Genomic DNA, 25,827 nt, shown 5'->3' on the forward strand with positions numbered 1-25,827 from the left:
GAGATTTGCTGAGAACCTGAGACAGGGGAGCAAGGGTGGACAGACTCCTGATGGATCTTCTTTTTAGAATGGAAGGGAGGGAAAAGGGAAGCAATCTGGAATATTCCAGTTCTAGCTTGCCAAGAGGTAGATGGTTCTTCCCATTTAGTTGAGATAAAGAATACCAGAAAAAAACAACACCTAGACATTTCTTTTATAAAGCAATTATATTAATAGGATAAAAGAATAACTTACCTCTGCAGTTTGTGTTTATCTGAAATGCAGTTTCTCAAAGCCTCCAAGTAGCCCTTGCTGAAATGCTGTTTCTAATTTGAGGTCAAGTTTCCTAAAATGTTTCAGAAGTTAGCTGCAGGGAGGCTTTGGCCTCCAGGGAGTTTATATCTTTAGATAGAGAGATCTTTCTATATCTGGGAGCTAAACTGGAGTTTCTGAAGGTCTGAGTACTTAATTAGCTTTTCAGTACCTTGATTCACTAACAGAACTAATATTTTAAAATATGAAGTTTGCAGTTCTTCCTTTTAATAAACGTGTCCTTTCCTAGGGGTGGTCTCTGACACGGAGGCTCCAGCCACATCCCTTATCCCACTGGACCCAGCCCTGGACTCACCCGTGCTGGTCGGCCCTGTTTCTTTCACGCCTCGAGTCAGGAAGAGGGTGAACTTGAAAATCTGAGTTAACTCCACTTCAAGTATGTTTTGGAAATATGTAGAATATGACTGCTAATGAATTCTAATTTAGTAACCTGGATGGGTTTAGAATGATTCTAGATATTTGCTAATTAAAAAAAAAAATGGCTGGATGTGAGGGTCTTTACTGATTACAGTCCATTACTTTGCTCTAAGCTAATTATATCTCCTTCTCACCGGCCAAGTGGGAAGCTTGGCCTTTTGGCTCCGCTCTTATGGAAAGCAAAGATGATGGCAGTATGCTGGTGACACCTGCTGGCCTGGCCCTGTGGCGGGGGGGTGGGGGGGAGGCGGGCAGGGAGCAGAGTTCTTTCGTGTGTGGCTAGATGTGTCTAGGACCTCTGGGGACCCCATCTGGTGAGTGAAAGGGATTGGCTGAGAGGCTCTCCCATCATCTACCAGCCCTGGAATTTTGTATTCTAACTCTGCGTTTGGCAAAAAACAAACAAAAGAAACCCAAAAACCAAAACAAAACAGAAACTACCAAAAAACCCCAAACCCAAACCAGTGATCGATCTGAATGTACTCATGTGGAAGGATGTCTGTGACATATTGTTGAGTGAGAAAAGCAACTCCTAGAACATTTTGTGTGTCTAGAAAAAGGATACATAATGATCTAATCTGGTAACAATTAGGGGAGTAGAAGGGAAGGACTTCACTCCTTCATTTATATTCCTCAGAACTACGTTTTATGCGGTTATATGACTTTCATAATCCTAAAAGAAGAGCAGCCAGGCGCTCAGTGGTTTTGGGATTCTCTAACTGGGCTGTGCGGGGGGGGGGGGGGGGGTGGGGGTGGCCCTGGCACCAGCTCGCGGCTGCTGTACCCCCAGCTGCCTGGGGCGGCCGCTGGCTGGGCCTGGGAGGGGGCTGCCTTCCCGGGTGAGACGTGCACCTGCTGGTTTTGCAGATCTGCCCTCTGTAACCATTTCCCTTCCATGCCCGGCTTCACGGGCATTTGGGTTTACCACCTCTATTTTAAAATTTAAAAATAAAGAAGGTGCTTCTTAAAAATCCCTAACATTCAGTGTTTCACTGTTTTAAGGCTGCTTGTCTGAATTTGCAGTCTTTCGTGAGGTTTTGGTGTGTCCCAGGATGGTCTTTCCCTGACGGGCAGACAGGACAGCTTGGCCTTGTGTGTTCACTAACACACATGCTGTGTGATTGTGTGTTCACATCTGTCACCGCGAGGTGGGTGTTGTTCTCTCTCTCTGTCTTGAGTATGGCCAGAAGTGCGACTTACTTTGATTTTCTTCTGCAGCCCTGTAAGTAGTGTTTCTACCATAACTAGTTAGTGTGACCCCTGCTTCCACAGCCCCTCACTTGCCTGGGGTCGGACAGCTGAGGCTGCAGTCACGGTATAGGATTCTGAACTCCCACGAGCTGTGCTCTGAGACCCCTACTCTCTGTGCTTCTTGCTAGGTCCCTGCTATTCTCTGTGGCTCCAAGGGTGACTCCAGACCTTTCAGGGCCTTTCAGGCCTGGTGCGGATCTCTGCTGGCTGCCTCCCGGCCTTTGCCGTAGCTTCGTGGCCACTGCTCGTGGGGTAGAGTGACGGGGGCTGGCATTTAGGGCTGGGCCGGGTGGGGAATTTGTGGGTTGTGTTGTCGCTCTTTTTTCATCTCTGCCTTATGTGACCTGGCAACTCTTGTTGTGATTCTTGCTGAGGGAGGGAGATCCCCATCCATCTGTCATCTGTCTCTTATGCTGTGTTAGTAAGGACCCTGTCTGCCGGGGACAGCCCCCACAAGGGAAGGTGTCTTTTTTCACCGCTGTTGGAGGTTCTTAGTTCCAGCGTCCTGAGGAGGTCTTGGTCATTTTTCCTGAGGTATCTACTGCTGTCTTCTGCACAAACTCCATACGTGCTTCAATGCCCATCCTACTTCACCAGGATTCTAGAGAACATCCACATTAGCTTACAGAGCCACAGGTTTCTCAAGAATTCTGGATCGTGACGTCCAGAAGAATAGCGAGGATGCTATGACTTTTCCCATATCCTCTTTCAAAATCTTTCTCTCTTCTTACGTCAATCCTCCCTTTGGCTCTTTTCAACTAATGGCTAACGAAGTATGTTGCTAATCAGGAACCAAAAGCTGTGCGTGAACATTTCCACCCACCTGCCTTACCTTGCTGAGGTAATTTCAAATGTCCTAAGCCAGAAATTAGGTAAAGATGTGTAGTTTGCCAATCTGGGAATAAAAGAATATGAGATTTGGCTTGGGGTGAAAGTAGATTTTTTGGGGCCTCTGAATAGCAATAATACTATAACATAATAATATACTAATACTATAACATAATAATATGTTAATGGTTTTCATGCAGCAAATGTTTATATGTCAGGAACTGTACGAAGTGCTTTTTACATGACCTCATCTGATTCCCAAAGCCCCATTTTACAGATGAGACAGCTGAGTCACAGGATAAACACCCTATGCCTCCTTCTTGTAAGGACACCTTTGATAGTATTAAAGGTCCATCCTGATAATTTCCCCATCTCAGGATCTTTCACTTAATCACACCTGCAAAGTCCTTTTTCTTTTCTTTTCTTTTCCTTTCCTTTTTTTTTGGCCATTTAAGGCAGCATCCCAGATTGCAGGGATTAAGAACTGGGTAACTTTTTTGGTGGGGCATTATTCAGCCCACCACAGTGATGAATAGAAAGAATTAGAACTTTCAGTCCACCTTGTAGGACTATACTTAATTTCAACACTCTCTTAATTGTTCCTCAGGACACAGATGGCTAAAAATGTGGAAAAACTCCATAGCCAAGCCAAACAGATTTGAGAGTGAGTGTGTAAAATATCCCTCTTAAGGAGATTCACAGTGTACGGTGCAGGCTTGGAAATTCTTCTGGCAAGGAAAGCTGCTTAACCTCGTTGAACCCAGGATCCCTCAGACTTTGTTGATTACAGAACGCTTCTGAGTAGAGGGTGCACCTCTTAGTATGTCCTGAGTACTGCGAACAAGTTTTAGGAAGTACTTACTGTTTGCTGGTCTTTGAAGGCATGGAGTGTGTCTTAACTGACTTTGTGTTACTTAATAACTTAAACATGCTTGGAATTGACTGGAAAGAACAGAACTAACGCAAATATACAAAATTAAGCAGTAATATATGATTTCTAACAATTTAGCTAGTGTTGTACCAGGTGAGTTGTAGGTGTCCAGGTAGGCCTTGAGTTTTGATAAGGGAGAAGTTGTTTGGACACGGAATGATCGGAAGACTCTTCAAGGAGGAGGGGCCCTGACTCCTGCAGGTTGAGGGGAATCGGGGAGTGCATCCACGTGGGAGCAGATCACATAACCCAAGGAAGGAGGAGAGAAGGTTTAGGGTCATGTGGATCATGCCTTGAATGCCCGTCTAAGGAGTTTGGACTTGACTTTCTAGGCCAGGGGTTGATATGCTAGGTATGGCCTTTGGGCCAAATCCAGTCCTCCGCCTGTGTTTATAAAGTTTTATTGAAACATGGGCCACTTGTTTATATATTGCACATGGCAGAGTAGGGTAGGCTTGCCGAGCTTAAAATATGTCCTCTCTGGACCGGTAACAGAAAAAGTTGACCAACCTTGATCTGGGTAAGTGGGAACTGTTGAAGGGCCTTTATCAGGGAGGTGTTATCCTCAGGTTTGTGTGTTCAAAAGCTTCCTTCCGCACCTGTGTGGAGGATGGATCGGAGAACACAAGGCCCACGAAGGACTGTGGCCCCGAAAACGGGGGAGGAGGGAACAGAAGGACGCTTCAGCCTGCAGCCTGGTTGTGGGGTAGGGAGATGAAGGAGCCAGAGATAATTTCTAAGAATAAACTTAATTTTAGAATAGTTTTAGATTTAGAGAAAAGTTGGGAAGATAGTACAGGCAGTTCTCATTCCCCACACCCAACTTCCATTCTGTTAACATCGCACATCAGCCCGTACGCTTGTTGTAACTAGTGGTCCAGGTGCCATATTTCACTCCGATTTGCCTCACGTCCCTTCTGGGTCCTGGGATCCCCTTCACGTCACCACACCTGTCTCCTCAGCCTCCTGGTCGTTCCTCAGACATCGGTTTTGATGACCTTGATTGTTTTGAGGAGAACTAGTCAGGTGTTTTGTATGTTTTGTAGACCGTCTCTCAACCGGGATATGTCTGATGTTTTCCCCCAATTAGATTGGGGCTGTGGGTTTCTCTGAGGAAGACTGCAGAGGTGAAACGCCGTTTTCACCATATCTACGGTACATAGGGTCAGCGTGACTTACCGCTGTTGGGGCTGACATCCCTCGCCTGGCTGAGATTGTGTTTGTCACGTGTCCCCGCTGTCAAATGACTTCTTTTTTCCCTTTCCATATGCTCCTCTCTGGAAGGAAGTCACTGTGTGTGGTGCATCCGTAAGGACCAGAGAGTGAGGCTGCACCTTCTTGAGGGCGGAGCATTACATAGTCGGTTGTAGCAGCATGGACTCGTGGCCATGTAATTGATGCTCACGTGGTCCTTGGTCATTGGGAGCTCTCTCAGTTGGCTCCTGTGTCCTCAGACATGCTCCCATGGTTGTGTGTGTGTGTGTGTGTGCGCGCGTGTGTGTGCTCGTAGGTGTGCACACACATGGGCACGTTAGTATTCTTTCTGGCCCTATGAGATGCTTTGGGCTCATCTTGAGTGTTTCCCGCTCCAGCCCTGGAATCAGCCATTTCTCCAAGGAGCTGGGGCCAAAGTTAATTTTGGAAATTTCTGGCTGAGATAGGACTGCCTATGTCTCTGTCTTACAAACTCCTAGTAGTTGGATGAAGTGGGGGGAAGGGGCAGGCCCCTGACAAGTGGGTGTCTGTGAAGGGGCTGAGCAGAGGTAAAAGTTGGGGAAGGAGTCTTAGGAGGAGCGGTGGGAGCAGGAGGGGCTTGCTGGCTCTCCAGGTTGGTGTGCCTTTCAGGGCGGGAGGGCAGTCAGTGTGCCTTTGTAAGTCAAGGGCTGGGCACTAGGGGAGTCTGGTGGGAGCGGAGGGCTGGGGAGAAGGTTGGGGCCAGATGCACTGGTGTCGAAACCTGGGCCAGGTCTTTCTGACTCTGTGTTTGGCAGGAGGGGTGTATAAAAGCCAATAAAAGGGGTGCTTTGTAGCCACACACAGATTAGGTAGAGGGAACAGAATTTGGAGTGCTTCCCTGGGAAACTGCTAGAAGGGGGTGCCTGCCGGAAGAGCAAGGCAAGGCGGGACCCTCAGGGGACCCTGTTAGCTCACCAAAGATGGCTGCGTATGCGGCTGCGTATACAACGGGGGAAGAAACAGAGGTATTAGTGACGAAGCAGTTTGTTTGCTTACAAACAGTAAACTTAATCAAAAAAGAAAGGTCGTCTTGAAACATCTCTGCTGCCTTGTCATTACCAACGTGTGTCATCTCCTGGTCTTGGCGAAGAGGCAAAGCTGAATCTGAGCTCCGCACACCATGGAACGTCACACGCTCCAGGTCAGTGCAATATGAATTTTTAATTTAGTTTCCATAGGCAGTCTCCAGTCAATCTAAGAATTATTTCCTGTTGAACTTCCTGCTTGGACCTCATTGGGTGGTGTTTTATTTGAGAAGTGGCAGTGCTTCTGAGGTCAGTGACGGCACAGGGAGACGCTGGCTGAGCCATGCCTGTTGGAGGGGATGTTCTGGGCACACCGACCGGCTTGTTTGTCATTGGTCACCGGCATTTCAAACTTGTCATTTCTTTGGCTTGTAATTGGGATAAATGCTACTCTACTGTAATCTACGTATTTCATAATAAGGGAAGCATAGTCGCCAAATTGTGGTATGACCTGAACTTTTAAAATCGCTCTTTTTACTCCTGAGACGATTTTAAACACGAATTCTGTGGTGGAGTCCTGTTGTGTCGTTCAGTTCAGCCAGCCTCCAGTGCTGGGATCCGTGCCTTTGGTTCACCAGAAACAGCGACTAGCTCTGCCAGGCCTGGTATCCACCTCCGTCTCCTGTGAGTGAGCATGGATTCACTTTGTCAACCAGACCGCCCTCTCTCGTGTGCCCCGGTGGCATGTTCCTGTTGGCTGGGAGCCTCGGACAGCTCACTGCTGCACAGCATCACCCACTATGGGGTGGACACACATTTTGTTAAAGAGTTATTTCAAGTATTTATTTATTTTTTTAAAAGATTTTATTTATTAGAGACAGAGAGAGAGAAAGAGAGCGTGCAAGCAGTGGGGAAGGGCAGAGGGAGAAGCAGACTCCCAGATGAGCAGGGAGCCTGATGTGGGGCTCCATCCCAGGACCCTGAATGACCTGAGCCGAAGGCAGAGACTTCACCGACTGAGCCGCTCCGGCGTCCCCTGGAGAGGACACTTGTAAAGGCTCTCTGTGCCCCTGTAACACTGGGGTTCCCGCGTGTGCCGGTGACGGATGGGCCCTGAGGCTGCCCGCACTGTGACCGAGCTTGTTAGCGACGCTGCCGTGTCAGCCGCAGAGCTAGTCCTGTCCCCTGTTCTAGATTTTACTGATGCTGCACACAGGCACCGTTCTCTCCCTAGAGTGACAAAAGCCACCAGGGCTGGGCGCGTTTCGCTTCTCTCTTCCTCTTTTTCAGACAGAAACTATGAATAATTTAACCACGGTACCAGGCATGAGCGGGAGATGAAGATAGTTTCAGTGGAATGAGCTCTAAAGGGAAATGGCCCATGTTCCGTGTTTCTCTCTCGGGTGGATGAGAAGGCATCCTGCTCCCCAGGGCTTATGGCCCGTCTGGACAGCACCTTCTAGAACAAGGTGCTGTGCACTGCAGGTGCTCCTCCCATCAGCCAGGACGGACCCTGTTACGCTCTCTGCTTTCTCCGACTTACTTCACATTTTCAAAAACGCTTCAGGCTCCAGAACTGCAAGGTGGCATTTTAGTTTATTGTTGCACGAACGATCTATTTCACTTTTGCTTCTCTTGGCCTTCGCAGTTAGACCTGATATTGTCTGTCTCAGCTTTGTGGCAAGCGCTTTTGATTTAAATTTTCTATTAAAGAAAAAAAAAACCTGAATGTGAGCAAAAAGGGAGCTCTCAGCTGCAGCTGAAAATCTGTCTTAGAGATGGGCACCTGTGCAGATGAAGTGCCGCAGGCCCGCAAGCTGGCTCCCCTTCCTCGGACCGAGAGTGTGTCGTGGTTGATACAGAAGGGCCTTGTGGAGGGCTCGGGCTGCCCGGGGCTGCGACATCGTGCTCCTTGCCCCTCTGGTGGGCCCAGCTCGCCCGCACCCTCCTCGGCTGCAGCTGCCTCACCTGTGAACTGGGGACAAGGAAGGTTCTCCCAGTTGCCGCGAAGATGAGCAGGTCCGTTCACAAAGCCTTCAGGTGCCCCTGGCCTTCCAGACCTGTCCCCTCCTGTCATTTCTGTTGTCACGCTCCTGTGTGTCCCGTCCGCACGCTTGCACATCACCTGCACCCCCGCGGGAGTGTTTCCGTCCTCAGAACAGTCTTTCGAGAGGTTCCTGTGCGGGACGTTCAGGGGGTGCCTCCCCGGGGCTGGCTCCGAAGAAGCCCATTCTTTCAGTGGTTCCCCCTTGAGTCAGTGTTGAGTTTGAATTTTTTATTTCATGTTTCTTTTTTTAGTCTTAAAAGGCATTTGGAGTCAAATCAAGTGAAAAAATGTTTTGGTTTAAAGACGTACTTGAAAAGTTTACTCACAGCCATGGTCATTGGGTCACAGTCGCTGAGTTTGTGGTTTTAACACACAGACGTTTTTGGACCTTTGGCTTTGGAGCTTTGGGAGTCACTGGTTCGTATCTACCGCCTGCCGGAGTGGAGGCTCTGCCCAGTTATTTTGTCCTCAGACCCCATTAGCCACCCTGCCCGCTCCAGAAGGGAAGCATTGGCCCCCCTGTTTCCGAGGCTCGCTCACATGCAGGTCACAATCGCTAAGGAGACTCCTTTTCCCTACAATCACTGGGACTCTCTTCTGTTTCACTTGCAGGTTTTTTTACCCCCAAACCCTTTGTTCTAACGGTTAATAATCTTCTCCAGCTAGACACATTAATATGTATATCGACTCACCTTGGCTTTTTAAAATAACTTAATTGCCAGCCAGCTTCAGTCCTGCTGTGCAGACCTGCAGAGGCTCACTGCGTCCCGTCCCTCTGTCCTTTGCCCCTCCCACGACTGCCGAGAGACGGGAGAACCAGCCCCAGACTCTAGGGTCATTCGCAGACTGTGTTGCTAGCCTTTTTTCCAGATGAGCACACTGTAACGGGAAAACCTAAGTCTGTCTTGAAATGTTCACTGCCCTGCGCAGAGTCCGCACTTGGTCTCCGGGCTAGTTTGGGTGCTAACTTTAGGCCCCTGCACTGCTGGGCTTGTGGCAGATCTCATGTGGATGCCTCGTGTTACTTGTTAAAATTGGCTCGAGAACGAGCATGTAGACCCCGGGTGTGTGAGGGAGGTGAGGGTCCAAGTCTGAAGAGTGACCGCATGCCTTTGCTCTGAAAAGCAGGTAAGTTGCATGCTAAAAACAGTAAAAGCTGGGATATTAGAGAAAACTCCCTTTACCTTGTGTTTGCACTTGGCATTACGTTATAATTACAAAAACATCTGCATGAATGGTTGCTGAAAGATAAAAACCAACTAGCAGACAAAAAATGGGACGTAAATATATCATTATGATATATTTAACTTACAAGTCATAGGTGATATATAGCTTTTTATATTTTATATGACATCTAATGTGTACATAAACAATTATATGTTATATATTGTACTTTTTTAAAAAATATTTTATTTATTTATTTGACAGAGAGAGACAACAGCGAGAGAGGGAACATAAGCAGGGGGAGTGGGAGAGGGAGAAGCAGGCTGCCCGCTGAGCAGGGAGCCTGATGCGGGGTTCGATCCCAGGACCCCGGGATCATGACCTGAGCCGAAGGCAGACGCTTAATGACTGAGCCACCCAGGCGCCCCTATATTGTACATGTTAATACATTATGCATATATAATGTAGACATGTAGTACATTGTATATACTACGTTATAGGTATGTATGTCGTTCCTATTTTATATAAATATAAAATACATTGACCTTTGAACAGCATGAGGATTAGAGGCACCAATCCATCCCCCACATGGCTTAAAATCCACATATAAGTTTTGACTTCCTAAAACTTAACTACGAATAGCCTACTGTTGACCAGAAGCCTTACTGATAACATAAACAATCAATTAATATATATTTTGTATGTTATATGTATACTGTATTCATGCACTAAAGTGAGCTAGAGAAAAGAAAGGGTTAAGAGAATCCTAAGAGAGAATCAAAAACTAATGATGTAATGTATGGTGATTAATATAACATAAAATAAAACAAACAAACAAAAAAAGAGAATTCTAAGGGAGAGAAAGTACATTTGCAGTACTGTCCTGTATTTATGGAAAATAATCCACATGTTAAGTGGACCTGAGTAGTTCAAACCCATATTCAACGGTCAACTGTATGTAATTTTACCTGTTTTATATATTCTCTTTATAGCTTTTCTCTTCTCTTGCAAACTTTTCTTTGTGGCACTTTGACTCATGTTACTCATAAATTCGCACTCTCTTGACCTTTTAGTTTTGCTGGGCAGGTAGGCACATTTCCCACTCTCCGCCCAGATTGGCGGTGTCAGAAGTTCTAGTTTTCCTTCTTTATCTCAGTCTGTCAGGCGTCTCACACTCCATCCCGAAACAGGTATCTAAGAGTCAGCGAGTGGCAGCCCTTCAAAACGGTGGTTTGTAAACACATGTGTGCGTCAGGGCGTTTTGAGTTTTTAAAAGTAATTTTAAGGAGAATAATGAACACGCTTCCGGCCATTTTGAGACGCACAGAACCTGGAAAAGGCTGTTTACACCGCTCTCTGGTGTGCCGAGCGCGGCCTTGAAGAAGGAAGGGTGACAGCCGTCGGGTGTGGCTCTCCCCAGCTCGAGCTGGGCAGCTGGAGCTCGGAAGCTGTGCCATCACAGTCTCATGGGAGACGTGGTGGCCGCAGGAGGATTTTAAGGGTGACTTCAGGCCGTGGTGTGGGACGCGAAGCCTCTTCCACCTCTGGATGAGTTTTTCCTGTTAAACGCTGTTGGCAGAGAAGAATCCGAAACTGTCCTAGAGGTGATTAACGGCCAGCTTTAGGGCCTTCTCCCTGGGAGATTTGTGTTTTATCAGAAAAGAGAACATCAGCTCTTGGAATAAAAGTCCTTTTCCTATGCAGATGAGTCCTGCAGGTTGGTTCTGGTCGTGGCTTTCAGAGGCTCTACCCCGTCTCCCGATTGCGTTTGACACGAGCCTTTTTCTTCCCAGACAGCCCAGAGGGGGTGGCTCAGCGGGGGGCAGTGTCCTTATTCCAGTTTCGAGATCTGGGCCCCTGTCCTGGTCTTGTGTCCATGGAGGGCAGCTTCCAGGGTGACAGATGACGCCACACGCTGCACTGGTGTTCACCATCCACGCAGGCCGGTGCTCGAGGCCACGATGCAGGCCGGGCCCTCCGTGCTGACATCGAGGTCTCCGAAAAACAACAAAATTCTGCTGGTGTGCCGGGTGTAACAAGGCAGGAAAAGGCAGGATCTTAAGGAAATGCTTTCAGTAGCAGGAGTTTTCTGATTGCTTGAATTAAGTTGTTACGAGAGGTACAAAATTGCCAGAAGTGCTGTCATTTAGAAAATCAGATTTACGTGAACACGCCTCTGCTGGAAGAAGTCTTTACAGGTGTAACAGCATGACTAGTATAAAATGCAACCAGGCTGGAAAGGAGAAGGTAGTGAGTGGGTATTTTCGGTCTCATCCTCCTCCATGCCTGCAGCCCCGGAGTTTCAGATCTTACACCTTCTCAAAGGTCTCCGCCTCTGGTTGGTCCCCTGCCTCATGGGGTGGCCGCAAGAATGTGCCCGAAGCACTCAGCCAGAGCCGGGTCTCAGTCTTGTCCCTGTCTCTCCTGCTCTGTGTGCTTTCCCAGATCAAGCCACTGGTGATCTAGAAAGCATCCCAGGTCCCCCCACTTGTTCCCTTCTGTTGCTGTCCTCCCGGTGTGGTCACGCTCCGAGGCTCTTTTGCGTCCTCTCTATGAAATGCAGATCTGGTAATTCTTCCCCCCAGCCCCACCCCCACCCCAAGGAGAGCACACACCTTCATCCCCCAGCTTTTCCATCGGTAGCTGGAATCATAGTCTCACCGCCTCCGAGCCCCGCGGGGCCTGGCTGAAGCCCGCCTTCCCCAGCACTGCCCGGCTCTCTCCCTCTCAGTGGGCCCACTGTGGTGGTGGCTGGGGTTCGGTTCCTCCGGAGCCATTCGCTTCCACTTCCTCCCTCCTTTTTAAGATTTTGTTGAGTCCCAGCATACCATCCAGCATATGGCGGACCCTTCAGCATATTTGGTGAGGGCGGGAATGGGAGCAGTGGTATTTTTTTTTTTTTAAAGATTTTATTTATTTGACAGAGAGGGACACAGCGAGAGAGGGAACACAAGCAGGGAGTGGGAGAGGGCGAAGCAGGCTTCCCGCAGAGCAGGGAGCCCGATGTGGGACTCGATCCCAGGACGCTGGGATCATGACCTGAGCCGAAGGCAGACGCTTAACGACTGAGCCACCCAGGCCCCCCGGAGCAGTGGTATTTATAAATATTTTAAGTGCTTCCAAGTACTCTGAGAGGTGGCATGTCCAGTATACATGGGCTCAGATGCCACCACCTTTCTCACCTGAGCTCACTACAGACCTTCCTCATCTACCACCACTCCCCTCCCCTGGGCTGGCTTTCCTCGGGCTGCCCTCTGGGCGGCTGGGTCCAGTCTGCGGGTCTGAGTTGGAATGCAACATGAAATCTATCTGCCATTTCTAATCTAGCAGAAAAAGACAGAACATTCCAGATGCTTGGGTTCCTGTATCGATCTCCAGACACGTTGTGTTGACTCTTTAGTTTGCCCGCCAGACTGGTGCAGATAATCCGATGGTAAGGTGAGATAATCTTTCATGAGGATAAAGTAGGAAGTATTGCAAAATTAGTAATGTTTGTGCAAGTGTAAGGTTGTATAGTTACATTCAGGATGCTTTAATGTAACACATAATCAGCTACCTGTCAACGGAAGCTGTAGGGCCAGTTGACTTCTATCTACATAAGAGCCTTTCAGTAGGGACTGGACTAATTTTCTTTCCGAATTAAGTTGATCGCTTATTTCTCTTTTATATTTACTAGATGTTTATAGTTTTCCTTTTGCTAGTGAAGACTACCTTTCAGGGAGATCCAATGTCAATGTCAGGAAGGTGATGTTTTTTGTTTTCCGTACTGTGGTTCTGTGGCAGCTCTTCACGGAGGGCCCCCCGTGGGGGTCACCTGTTTCAGGAACACCTGGCAGGGGTGAAATTGCAGCTTCCTGTCCCCACAACTTAACTTTAACAGGGCCCGAAATCTGCATCTTAACTAAGCTCTTTGCATTTTAAATAAGTTCTAGAAGTTTGAGAACCACAGCCCTAGGATTTGTCATGAGTCCCATAGGATCTAGAAAAGGTGGCTCATTCACTGACCTTTTCAGTCTCACCTGCACATAAAGGTGACGTCAGAAAACCTAGCCGGCCAACACTGTGCAGTGAGAGGCGGGGAGATTGATTGTGGCTGAGGGTGAAAGTAGCCAGTGACCTTGTCAGCTGGAGCAGAGAAGATCAACAAGGGGCATTGTTCCCTGGCCCTCTGGGAACAATGGCCCTTTGATCACAGCTGCAGTGGGCGGAAAGGAGCCGGGCAGGGGGGCTGGCCTCCTGGGTCCTGCAGGGCAGGGCAGAGCTTCTGCTGTGGATCTCTGGCGCAGCCAGCTGGGGCAGGCTGGCCGTGTCCTTCACCTTCACCCACACTCTCACTGTTTACCTGCCCTCCCTGGACGCCCAGGATGCGGGGAGCAGCAGGAACAGTGTTTTAAAGGTCGGTATTGCCAAGTGTGTAGAATGTGGGTCACTTGTATTAGCTCATGTGATCAGCTTAAAGCAGGGGAAACCCAGCAAGTTGACAAGAAAGCATTTCATGGCAAACTTTAACCCTGGACCAGACCTCCGAGAAGTTACCCCCTTGCGCCCCCCCCGCCCCCAACACACACAGCTTGCTCTGTTCCTCAGCCTTACCGGTCTCCTTTAATCTTTACGGTACTCACAGCTTGCCCTGCACAGTTCTGTGTCCAGGTTAGTGTGGTTTTCTGTCCTCTCCTGAGTGTCAGTTCCACCTCACCCAGGAGAAAAAGGGGGTTCCCAGTGGGGGACACGCAGGTGTCTAGAAACCTATGAGGACATTTGTGGTTGTCATGATGACATTGGGGCGGTGTATTAGCATTTCATGTTCTGAGCGTGTGGGATGCTAAGTGCCCCTCAGTCTTGGGGACAGTCCCATGTGTTGAAGGATTGTCCCCCATGAGAAATGCTGGGGCCCTGCATCTTATCCAGCCCTTCCTTGAGAATAGGCCAGCCGTGTGATAATGTATTGAATCCGTGTGGCTTCATAGACACAGAATGAGGTTAATCAGGTGCTGGGAAAATAAACAGATGGCTGAAGCCAGCTTCCTGGGTGGCATCTGTGCTCGGACAGTGGAGGTCCTGTTCTTCTTGGATTCTGCAGTGCAGCTTCACCCTTCCTAAGGGCCCGGTGTAGATGAGACTTATGAGCTAGAAAAATCCTGAGCGGGTGCTCCTGTCCAGCTCAGGAGTCACTGGCTGCTTGTTGTCCCACAGATGCGTGGTGCCACCAGATAGGGTGCAGCCGAGTCAGTTAGGGGTCACATCGTGAGAGGGGTGGTGGCAGAGGACCCAGGATTTTAGCCCTGGTACCCTCCCAGTGACCGCCCTTAGCACTGAGAGGGTTGGGATTTGGGGCTCACAGGCCTTCTGGAGTCACTTTGTGGCCCATAAAGTGCCCGTGGGGAGGAAAAAAAGGTTTGAACTCTAAGGATCAGACAGGATCAAAACAGGGCTCTGGAATACTTGCTGATCCGTATCAGTCATCGAGTTAGAGGTGTCAGAGAAAGGACAGGTGAATAAAACTTTAGGAACAGAAAAAAGGATGAACAGACGGGATGGCTTCGGATCTTATTTTAAGAAAGGACTCAGAGGTTATGCTAATAAGCCAGATAGCTTCTTGAACTGAGGATGTCCCATAGACTACAGGATTTGAGTATCTTAAAAAACTAGATTAGAATTAGGTTCACAGTGAGGGCAGCAGAAACAGACGGGAAATTCAGCCATAGTTGAGAGCAATGTGAACTGACATGACTCAGCCGTTGTCCCCACGAGGTCTCCTGTGGGCCGCACTGAAGCGACGTGTCCTTCCTGTGACTCAGTGAGCCTGCTCTTCGGAGTAGTTTCTAAGGAAATGAGTAGCACTGTGTCTAGAGATTCAGCTCTGAGAATGCTTAGTGAATGAACACTGTTTGAAACTGAACATTGGAAGCAGCCCAGGTGGCCCCTCAAAGCGGGGTTGGATAAATAGGTTCTGTAATTCATCTGTTGGTTGGAAGGTGCTGTAACCATGACAACGATGTGAAGGAAAGTATTGACAGGGGACACAGTGTATGACAGATAGCCTATATGGGACATACAGGAACATAGTAACACTTAAGTAAAGAAACTGTGTAAACATGGAGGGAAAGTCCTGGAAAGGCCTTGGAAGGTTCAGGTGGATTAGCTATAAGTGGCTGAACTCCAGGTACCTGGAATTCTTTCTCAGGGATTTACTACTTAGAATGTTTAACTTGAACATGTATGATTATTTTTGTAATTAAAACGGTTTCAAACACTAAATAAAAATGTGATCTCATGTACAAACTTTTATCCAAGTATTTTAATACGTAATCATTTTTAAAAAAAGATTTTATTTATTTATTTGACTGAGAGAGACACAGCGAGAGAGGGAACACAAGCAGGGAGAGTGGAAGAGGGAGAAGCAGGCTTCCCGCTGAGCAGGGAGCCCGATGCGGGGCTCGATCCCAGGACCCCGGGATCATCATCTGAGCCAAAGGCAGACACTTAACCGACTGAGCCACCCAGGCATCCCAATACTTAATCATTTTTAAATCCAGATATTCCTGGTATTGGGATTCTAAGGAGCTATTAGCCCCTCACATCTATGTGGAATTGGTTGATCTTGGGCACCAGGAAATGAGGGTTGTGATTATCAGGAATGACTATGGGTCGGGGAGGGCTCGAGTCACTTAACATCAGTAGCTACAGTCAGGTCTAATACTACAAGACTAACTTCAGTTGCCTGGTTGGAAACTCTCCCAGGAAAGTCTCCACTGAAACATCGTCCACTCCTTTCTCTCCCTGGCTGGGGAACACCCACAGAGCCTAGGGCTTGGCTCCCTGGCCCAAAAAGCAGCTGAATCAGAGGTGAGAGTCTCAGGGGACCGCGCTGCCTCCCAGATGAGTCAGGTTTCCCGCTGCAGGCCTCGTCCGTGGGGGCTTCTGATTTGCAAAGGTGAGGCCACAGAGCTGTGTCAGTGAATCAGCCTGTGAAGAATTTAGGTCTTGTTGTAAGCAAATGCTTTGCTGCAGCATTTCTTAGAATAAAATCTGTGGGACATTATTAAGAAAAGGCTCCATGGCATTCACAGAGATGGGGAAGGGACAGACAGGTTTTGTGCAAGGAGGCAGGCGAGCACGTCCAGCAGCCTCTGGGCCCTCCCACATCCCACGTTTAGTATGGGGAGGCTCCGGAAGCCATGCCAGCTTTTAGGTCTGGTAACCTAAACCCTGACTTTACTAAATGTAGTTAGCTCTGGATTGTTCTTGTAAGGATTTTTGCTGTGTAGGTGAAAATGGATACTCTTATATGTGAGTACAGGTGGCCTCTTGTTTAGGGGACCCTCGTTCTAGCCAGACTCACAGCTGAGAGCATCTGAGAGCATCTGTCTGTGGGCAAGGCACTCCGAGAAATCTGGAATCCTCTTCCCCTACGTGGGGCGTGCTCATTGCTCTGGGGACACTCAGGTGAGGCCAAGGTTGACGGAGAAATAAGAGGCGTCCATCTTGCTTGGTGATACACAGCCTGTGAGGACTCGTGTAGCCTAGGATTCTGTTTTTGTTTTAAAAAATCTCAAATGACAAAGGTTGGCAAGAAATGCATCCTAACGTTAGTGCTTCTCCCCTTCTTTCTCATTTCCCTTTATCGAACACATATCACCAGATGGAACCCTCCTCCCCCAAATTTTGTTAACAAAACAGTGGCTTTTTCAGGATTTCCAGCTGATTCCCTCTTGGGAGGAGCAGGGTGGGCGGCTGGTGACCCCCAGCCGCCGTCCTGGGCCTGGCTTTGCTGTGCTGCAGGGAGGGCTTCGGAGGCCCGGGGGCCTGGACACATGACACGCTGTTCCGAAGTCCGAGGGTGTGCGTCCAGGCCTGTTGCTGATGCCTGGGGGGCCGGTGCTGCCCTCTCTGGCCGCTGTCATTGTGTTGGGGCTGAGCCACAGAAGCCACGCTTTCCACGTCTGGGGAGTTAAAGCCTTGTGCCTTCTTCGGCTCCGCGGTTGGCCCCACACTCGGGAGGCCAGGAATGTAGGAAGAGAATACAGACAACAGATGTTTTCAGTAAAAGTTGTTGAGGCTTCTGGTAAAGAAGATTCTAGACTTTTTAGCAGGCGAATGCTCGCCTCGTAAGATGTGTCAGTGATGAGTGTGGAAAACCCACGGACGTCCAGCGGCAGGATCATGTGGGCAGTGCGTGTTTCATTGGCAGGGACAGCGACATAGGTGATGCGCGTCAGAGACAGCCAGGCCTCTGGGGGGGCTCACGGAGCTCCAGCCTCCGCTGAAGGCCATCAGGCAATGCTGGGCTCCCTTCCTCTTGCTCTGCAGCCCGCCACGGGAGGCCTGGACGCTCCACCAAGCCCTCCTCTGTGGCCCTGGGGGAAGGAAGGGCGCCAGAATAAGTCAAATTATCCAGGGACTAAGAAGCTACACTTCTCCGAATTCAGCAGGAGCAAAGACTTTGTCCTGTTTTCATCAAATGAGACCCATCTGGGAAAGCCGGGAAAAGAAGAACATTCTTGAAAAATAAAGTCTTCATTAAAATACCCCTGTCCCCCACCGAAGATCCCAGTAGAACAAAGTGGCGCCCGTCACCCACGAGGCAGCTCCAGGTGAGGAGCTAAAGCCTAAGATGCCTCTTCGCTGCTTTGGCAATCCTACACCGAGCTGGGTCCAGTCACAGACGTGGGTAAGGAAGGTAAGAGGTGCTGTGCGGGACGAGCAGTCGTTCTGTTCCCTGCCTGGTGGGAATACTTAGAACAGAGCCTCCTATACTTGTGCAGCGTAGGGAGGAGCACCTCGTTGTGAAGATGCGGCCGTGGGGGCTGCGAGAGGGGAGAGACCTGCTGAGCCCCACCTCCACGGGGCCCAGCGTCCGCCGTGGGCGCCGATGTCACGGCGCGGGCCCCGGGGAACCGGCTTTTCGGTCCCCCCTGCACGCGCACCGGTGCACGGATGGAAAGGAGCGGGAATATCTTTCCTGCCGAATGGTCTTTTTACCAACAGATGGGACAGAACCTCTCCCTCTTCTGCGACGCTCCAGACAGACACCTCTTCTGAACCAGCGTGGACCTGTTTCTTAGGATAGCCAGGGCACAAATATAGAAGACTAGGTACTTTTTTTTTTTTTTAAGATTTTATTTATTTATTTGAAAGAGAGAGTAGGAGTGGTGTGTTGTGGGTCGGGGAAGGAGAGGGAGAAGCGGGCTCCCCACTGAGCAGGGAGCCCGACCCAGAGCTCGATCCCAGGACCCTGAGATCATGACCCGAGCCAAAGGCAGATGCGTAACCGACTGAGCCCCCCAGGCGCCCCCATGACTAGGTACTTTTTAAGACAATGCTGTTCTTCGCGGCGGGAATGACTCACCGAGCAGTATCTGCATGCTCCTGGGAGCTGGAAAAACACCACCAATTGGCCTATCTTGCCGATTCCTTTTCTGTGTATGCACGTTTGTATGTTGTATTATGCTTGCAAGAACATTTTTGGTATCCTGCTTTCCTCAATATCTTAATGATTTCCGCCTGAATATAATTCGTAATGGCTGCATACTATTCTACCATGTGGATATTTCACCATTTCTTAAACCATTTCCTGGTTGTTGATCTGTTAGGTACTTTTGCATTTTTTGGAAGTGAAGACTAATTGTAGACATCGATGTGTAAACTTTTATCCCGATTTCTAATTATTTCCTTGAGATGGATTTAAAGTGGAACTGGGTCAAAGAGCAGAAGCATTTTAAGGCTCTGGATACAGGGTGGTAAGGTGTTTCCCTGTGTGAAGCATTCCTTTTACTTGATCCTCATTAGAATTGAATACTTTTTTTTTTTTTTAACGCTGATTTAATAGGAACATTTTGCATTGCTTCAATTTACATTCTTTTAATACCAGGTGACGCTGAGCCCAGGTCCATTTGGCAAGACATTGTTAGGGTGCCAAATGCTTTATTTCAACTTGTTTTTAGTTCTGCAAGTGACCCATGAGTACATCTCATAAAATATTTAAATACTACTGACAAAGTCCCCTTGACTGTCTTCTCCCCCATCCCCCTTCTGGCCCCAGCGGTAACCACTTCCCGTTGGGTGTCTTCGGAGACCTTTTACTGTGTGTGTGCATGTATGTACGTAGACAGATAGGTACGTAGTATGGGAGGGTTTTAAAAACTAGTATTTTAAATATGTAGGAAAGTGCAGTTTGTGGTTTTAAAAGTTTTTATTTGATCACGGAAGTCCTTCTGAAATACAGATAACTCCCTTTTTTTTTAATAGGAATATAGGATTTCATATTAAATGTACTATGGTTCATTTAGCCATGTATTTATTAAAGCATTTCTATTTTCCCCCTTTCCCTGTTTAATTCATATAAATGTGCATTTATATTTACAGTGTAATATATGTCTTTTATCTTTTTTATTCAAGACTATTTTTTTTTACAGGTTTATATATATTCTCTTTTATAGTAGCGAATCGCTATTTATTACTCCCTACAAGGAAAATAGTTCAGAAATTGTGTGAACATAAACTTATGTATGTGTGTAAACACATTTACAAATAATGAACTTTTAAAAGCTTCTGCGGAGATAAAATATTGTATGTTGACAACTGATGATTCAGATGAGCTGAGAGATAGTGAATCTTCCTATTGCTCATTTTTTTCATTCAAATTTAAAGCCGATGGGTTTATCAGACATGTTAGTGTACCGCCCTTTCCGAGAGCCTCCTGCTCTTCTTCCACACTTACTGATATCTGTGAGTACCTCAGACTCACTATGCTGAAAACCACAACAAAGGAGCACTAGTATATAAAAAAGAAAAGAAAAGGAATTCATCTTCACAGAATTTTGAATTAAAGAAAAAAAAAACAACAACCCTGTAATCCTGACCTGTGCCGTTTCTATCACATTTTAAAAAAGAATGTAAGCCCAAAGTAAAATAAAAGAATTTCTTGGAGGAAATTCTCTCACTTAGTTTTCACCATCTTACTTTGTCAAAGATTTCAGGGAGGTTTTACTACTTGCCTAATATTTCTGTTCTTAGAACGTGACATGTAGAGACTTTAGTTTCCTTAACAATACCCTGTTTTCGCTGTACTCAAGCTCCGCACATCTTTTTGTCAAGGTCAGTATCTCATTCTTTGGGTGTATATGGCACCTGTGTCCTTTGTCGGTGGGCGTGTTGTGGTTCCCCAGCAGACTTGGAGCTCCTCCGAGTCTGCGCTGAGCACACCGGGCCTGGCAGCTGACTCCGCACCAGGACTTGTGGTTGCGCTCTGTGGATGGCCGACGCAAGCTGACATACTCAGTGGCTCACGCACCGAGAGAGAGATCAGTTATCAGGCTAGCCCAAGGTCGTAGCAAGTGCGGGAAATCCGAACCTGAACCAGGTAGCACTAGGAAAAGATGGATGGACCCATCCAAGGTAAAAGACGTAAAGGCCATGTTCCAGGGAACGAATTTTGGGGAGGATTGTGGAGGTAATGTGATAACCAAAGCTCTAGCATTTTTAGGGCTTTAAAAAAAAATTGGAGTTGTCGTAAAGTTTACACATGGGAATGTGATTCAATCCCACGCCTGAATTCGGACGCAGAATCTGGGTTGGAATCCTGGCTCTGTCACCTGTAAGCTGGTTTCTTACCCTTCCTCTCTGACCTTCATTGTCTTATCTGTAAGACGGGAATAGTGCCTACCTTATCTTGCTGTTGCTAGGACTAGGCTGAGGTCTGGCACGTCCCAAGTGCTCAGTTAGTGGAGACGGTGGGATTGTTATGGGCGGGACACCTCCAGAAGTTTCACTCAAGCTTTAGGTGACAAGTGTAGCGGAGGAAAAAATCTTGTCCTTCTGCTTTCTAGGTTCCCATTCTAGGTTCTCAGCTGGGGCCCCTGTGCCAAAGGACAGATTAACAGGAGAAAAAGCAGCATATTAATGTGCATATCTCATATATACATGGGAAGAGTGGCTCAAAGAAGTGACTAGAATTTGGCCTTATGTATTATTTTCAGCTAAAACAAAGAAAGCCAGGTGTCGGGGGCAAGTGATGGGAAGGTGATCAGGAAAAGTACAGCAAGCCAAGGGTAAGGTTGCCTCTCGGTGGATAAGAGTCTTCTCTGAGTCTTCTTTTTATCCTTCTCTTCCTGGTAAACAGAGGGAAGCACCCTTGCAAATGGAGCTTTCCTTTGTACATGTAAATTTTCCTTACAAAAGGGTAACTTCTACTCTCTTTTCTGAGCTGCTTCTCTATCTACTGTTTCTCAAAATAATTGGCTCACATTGACCCTTGTGCCAAAGAGGCATATTTGGGGTGACAGATTTTGGTCTTCTGCGGTAGGGAAGGTCCTGGCAGCAGCAGACGAGAAAGAAGGCAGGTCATTGGGTAGGATGAGTGGGTTCCACCAGCCCGCTTTGTGGGGCGGTTGGTGGAATGGGCAGATAAGAGCTTTGCAGTTTGCAGACCCTAGTTGGAATGCTACTGCAGGGATTTGGGAAGACGTTTTCTGTGTGGTGTAGTGACCAACTAACTCTTACCCTGGTTCAGTAGTAATCATGCTAATAGACCCATGGAAGGAGCACCTTGGAGGTGCTTGTCTAGCAAACACTTGTGCCATTTTTATTGAGCATCCCATACTGAATGCCTTGGGACAACCACAATGGTATTTCTTGCAGTAGGCTTCTAAGTTTCTCTGTAATGCCTAGGAGTCACTTGGAATTACAAGGATAAGGGAGTTTATTTATTTATCTTTTTTAAGATTATTTATTTATTTGACAGAGAGAGAGAGAGACACAGCGAGAGAGGGAACAAGCAGGGGGAGTGGGAGAGGGAGAAGCAGGCTCCCCGCCGAGCAGGGAGCCCCATGTGAGGCTCGATCCCAGGACCCTGGGATCACGACCCAAGCCGAAGGCAGACGCTTAACCCACTGAGCCACCCAGGCGCCCAGATAAGGGAGTTTATAATGGCAAACAGATATACAAAGTGTGGCACTTTCCCCAAACAGAATAGTTTGTTACTATTAAGAAAAGTAAAAACTGAGAAAAGAGACTTAAGGTACAATCAGGTAGCCTGTGTATATTCCTTTTAAGATGTAAAATAAAGTCAGGCGCCCACTTTAGGGATGGCTGCCCCCCTTCCGGTTAGGTGGCTGATAATGGGGTCTTCGTTGGTAAGTGACAGACCAATCCCCAGGTGGTGCGGCTGACCGATCAACAGTGGCTGCGCCCGCCAGATGAGGCCATAGCTTTCTAAGTTGTGAAATAGTTGTTGAAATTTCTGAAAACCTTTTATTTCAGTTAGTTCTGGGATTTTGATAAGAGATCACAGTCAAGTGGTTTTTTTCCTGGAAGGCCTTGTTTTGGGACCTAACCTCTCTGTGATACCAATAGCAGATCAGTAAGTCATCTGATTTAATGTTTTTAAACCTGATAGAAGGAAAAGCTGTTTTCTCCCCTATATTATCAGTGTTTCCGTGAGAACTTTCCTTGAGGTACACTTTACTATGTTCCCAGCTTTTACTTGGTAAAGATGTAAGAAACCCTGTAACAGTGCTTCTACATGTATTACTTAAAAAAAGATGATTCAGGGAGCGCCTGGGTGGCTTAGTCAGTTAAACGTCTGCCTTCGGCTCAGGTCATGATCTCAGGGTCCTGGAATTGAGCCCCGCATCGGGCTCCCTGCTCAGCGGGGACTCTGCTTCTTCCTCTCCCTCTGTCTGCCTCTCCCCCTGCTTGTGCTCTCTCTCTCAAACAAATAAATAAAATCTTTTTTAAAAAAAGATTAGATTTTTCAGTACTTAGGGTTTTGGAAAAGTCCTTTTGTATTCTTCCTTTGATTAGAATTATGTGGCCTGCCGCATTTCCATTTTAGCTCTGGCTATCAGAAATTTAAAAATTATTTTAATATTCAAGCACACCAAAGCATTATCTTGTGGTTGGAAAATCAACTTCTTTTGTTCATTTTGTGACTTTATATTTATGCCCGTTCCTTTCAAGTGCACGTGCGACTTTCTTGGATATGGATAACATTGAAATAATCTAGTAAAATTAACTTCTCATGATAGTGGCATTCACTCATTTGGCTTTTATCTTTAAGACTTTGGGAGAGAGGGACACCTGGGTGGCTCAGTTGGTTAAGCATCTGCCTTCAGCTCAGATCATAATCCCAGGGTCCTGGGATCGAGTCCTGCATCGGGCTCCCTGCTCAGTGGAAAGTCTGCTTCTCCCTCTGCCCCTCGCCCTGCTCGTGCTCGCTCACTCAGATAAATTAAAATAATAATAATAATAAAAAAAACAAAAAGACTTTTGGACAGAAAATGAGATGCAGTTTTAATTGGCTTTGTGAATGCCAGGGATCTCGAAGGAAACACTAGGGCCAAAAAACCCTGGGACAGCTCAGACACCATGCAGTTTTTCATAGGGATAGGATGAGCACCGAGGAGCATGGTGATGATTTGAAGTATTTAGCATATAGATGGCCTGGACTGCTGTTCATTTGGGAGAAAATAATGAGGATTGCATGAAGAAATCGCGAAGCCCACGGGGTGAGGAAGGTCCTTTCTTACACCTCGGGGCTGAAGTGTGCGGCCTGCTCTGTGCCCTCCCGTCCTGGGTTCTGCTCTGCTGAAAGCGCTCATTGTGCGGGACCCTGGTTGTCTGTTTACAGCCCGTGTCTGTGTTGGAGCTGCGGGCGCTCCATCCGCCTTGGTCTTCTTTTGTCGGCCGTGCCCAGCACAAGGCTCACAGTGTGTTCTTGACACCGTGATTCATGTTTCTGAAATAGCAGATCAGAAGGCACATTTTAGGCCAGTAAGTATTTCAGTATATGGGCAAATATTTTGAAGAGTCAAAAAGGGTTGGGAGGCATTTTTTGCCCCCAAACTATGTGTTTGTTTAGCCCCCTAGCCTCTGCAAACTCAGAAAATCCAATCTCCTCCTCCCCCACATTTCTCGAACTTTCCGGTTTCTAAGAGCAGTTTCGTGCTGAGGCTGGCTGGAATGGGGTAGGTGGCACTTTGTCAGGCAGCCCTGCCCGCTGTGTCCCCTGTGCAGGTCTGCGTGGCCCGGGTGTGGACATCCACTGATAGGTCTTGAAGGCCTGTTGTGCTGAGGACACAGTGGTGACCAGTGTGGATTCTCCCCCAGGGACGGGGTTCCTGCTTCAGAAGCATTCGAGGCAGACTCCTGCCTTAGAATTTATACAGTGAACTTTGTGGTTGCCTTCTGTTTTCCTTGAGGGCGCAACACAGAAAACCGTAAGTAAGAAAGCTTGACAGCATAGGTTGTGCTGTCTGTGATAAGGATGCTCTGCTGTAAACAGAACTAGACAAGGGCATACTGATGTACCTTCTGCTTCTGTACCCACTCTCACCCCAGAAACGAGCTTTGTGTACCACTGACGTCACTGTTGTCCCAGCTCTGGGACCCGCGGTGCGGTTGTCCGGTCACTTCAGGGTCAATGAGCCCTCTCTGACCGTGTTCCCACTGGATGGCCAAATGAGTCTGTACTAGGATACATCGCTTCAGTGGGTGACATGTCATGACCTCTCAGTAACTTGGGCTTCTCTGAACGCACCATGGGGATGAGACCTGCGTCGTGCTGAGCGTTGCTGCACGAAATTCCTGTTGGTGTCAAGGCAATGCTTTGCAGAGTGGCGGCGTCTGACCCTGACCCTCACTGGTGAGTCGGTTTTGAGCCACAGTCTCTGGTTTTTGTCTGTGGTGTGACGTGGAGCCCATCACTTTACCCCTTGGCGGCTGAGAATCCTCATCTGTACAATCAGGGTCGTTTGAGGAGCCTCTGAGTGGTTTGAAGCTTGAATAACCTCCGTGAAATGCCTGTCCCAGGACTCAGAGCAGAATGGGCGAGCAGCACACCACAGCCACTCTTACCTCTTAAAACGGGAGACTTTTCTTCCTTAGCATTTTGTAACATGGGTTTATAATTCCTTTTAACAGTTCACGCCTTTTGATATTCTCATGAATCCGCAATGTATTTCAGGTCCTACAGATAGATAGCGCGCTTCTTGGTCTGTAGACTGGTGCTGTCTGCTGACTGGGGTTTTCTCGTGTGGCTGAGGACTGAGTCTTGATGCAAAACAGCAGCTGCAGTTTGATTGATTGTCTGATTGACTGACTAACTTGGGTAGTCTTTAGTGGTAGGTCTGGGAAGTAAGCTCTGTACGTAAGTCATCTCATGTAATCCCTACAAGGAGGGCAGTGCAGCACAGAGGTCGGGCGGGTTGCTGATGGGAGGACCAGTGATCTACGCCCAGGCGCCTAGCCCCCCGCCTCCCTTCAGCGCGTGCACACCAGGGTTCTGTGCATGGCGTTCAGTCTGGACTTGAACACCTCGTTCTCTCCTTAAAGGGTGTGTGCTTTCTGTTAGGTGTAAGGACAGCACAGACCATCCGCAGCACTGCGCTTTATCTTCCTGCTGGACCTTTCTCCTGGCCTGTCCCCGCTCTGCTTCCTGGTGCTCAGGTCTCGGGGGCGGCTGTGTGTCCGGTAGTCAGGAGCACGGGATGTTGAAATCAGACAGCCGTGGGGTGAAATCCCAGTTCTGTCCGTTAGGAGCTGTGTGACCTAGAGCAAGTGACTTGTCCTCTCTGTGCCTCAGTTTCTCATCTGTAAATGGAATAATAAATAGTACTTACCTTAAAGGGTCATTATGAGGATTGAGAGTACACACGCACACACGCATGGTGCTTAGA

General features: G+C 47.9%; 1 protein-coding gene across 9 annotated transcripts in view; it reads left to right on the forward strand.

The window, feature by feature from the left end:
- The window catches only part of SGMS1 (sphingomyelin synthase 1), a 270,354-nt gene that overhangs the window by 57,005 nt on the left and 187,522 nt on the right, over nucleotides 1-25,827 (forward strand). For 3 of the 9 annotated variants that reach the window (XM_036123426.2, XM_036123430.2, XM_036123429.2), the window contains one exon: nucleotides 542-688. The exons of 5 other annotated variants lie outside the window; for them this stretch is intronic. The gene's annotated coding sequence lies outside the window, so the exon portion shown is untranslated. Of the gene's footprint in view, nucleotides 1-541; nucleotides 689-5,977; nucleotides 6,117-25,827 lie in introns of all 9 variants that reach the window. One more of the 9 variants, XM_078077801.1, reaches the window with a different exon arrangement.

Source organism: Halichoerus grypus, chromosome 7 (genome assembly GCF_964656455.1).
Source record: "Halichoerus grypus chromosome 7, mHalGry1.hap1.1, whole genome shotgun sequence".
Lineage (NCBI taxonomy): Eukaryota > Metazoa > Chordata > Mammalia > Carnivora > Phocidae > Halichoerus > Halichoerus grypus.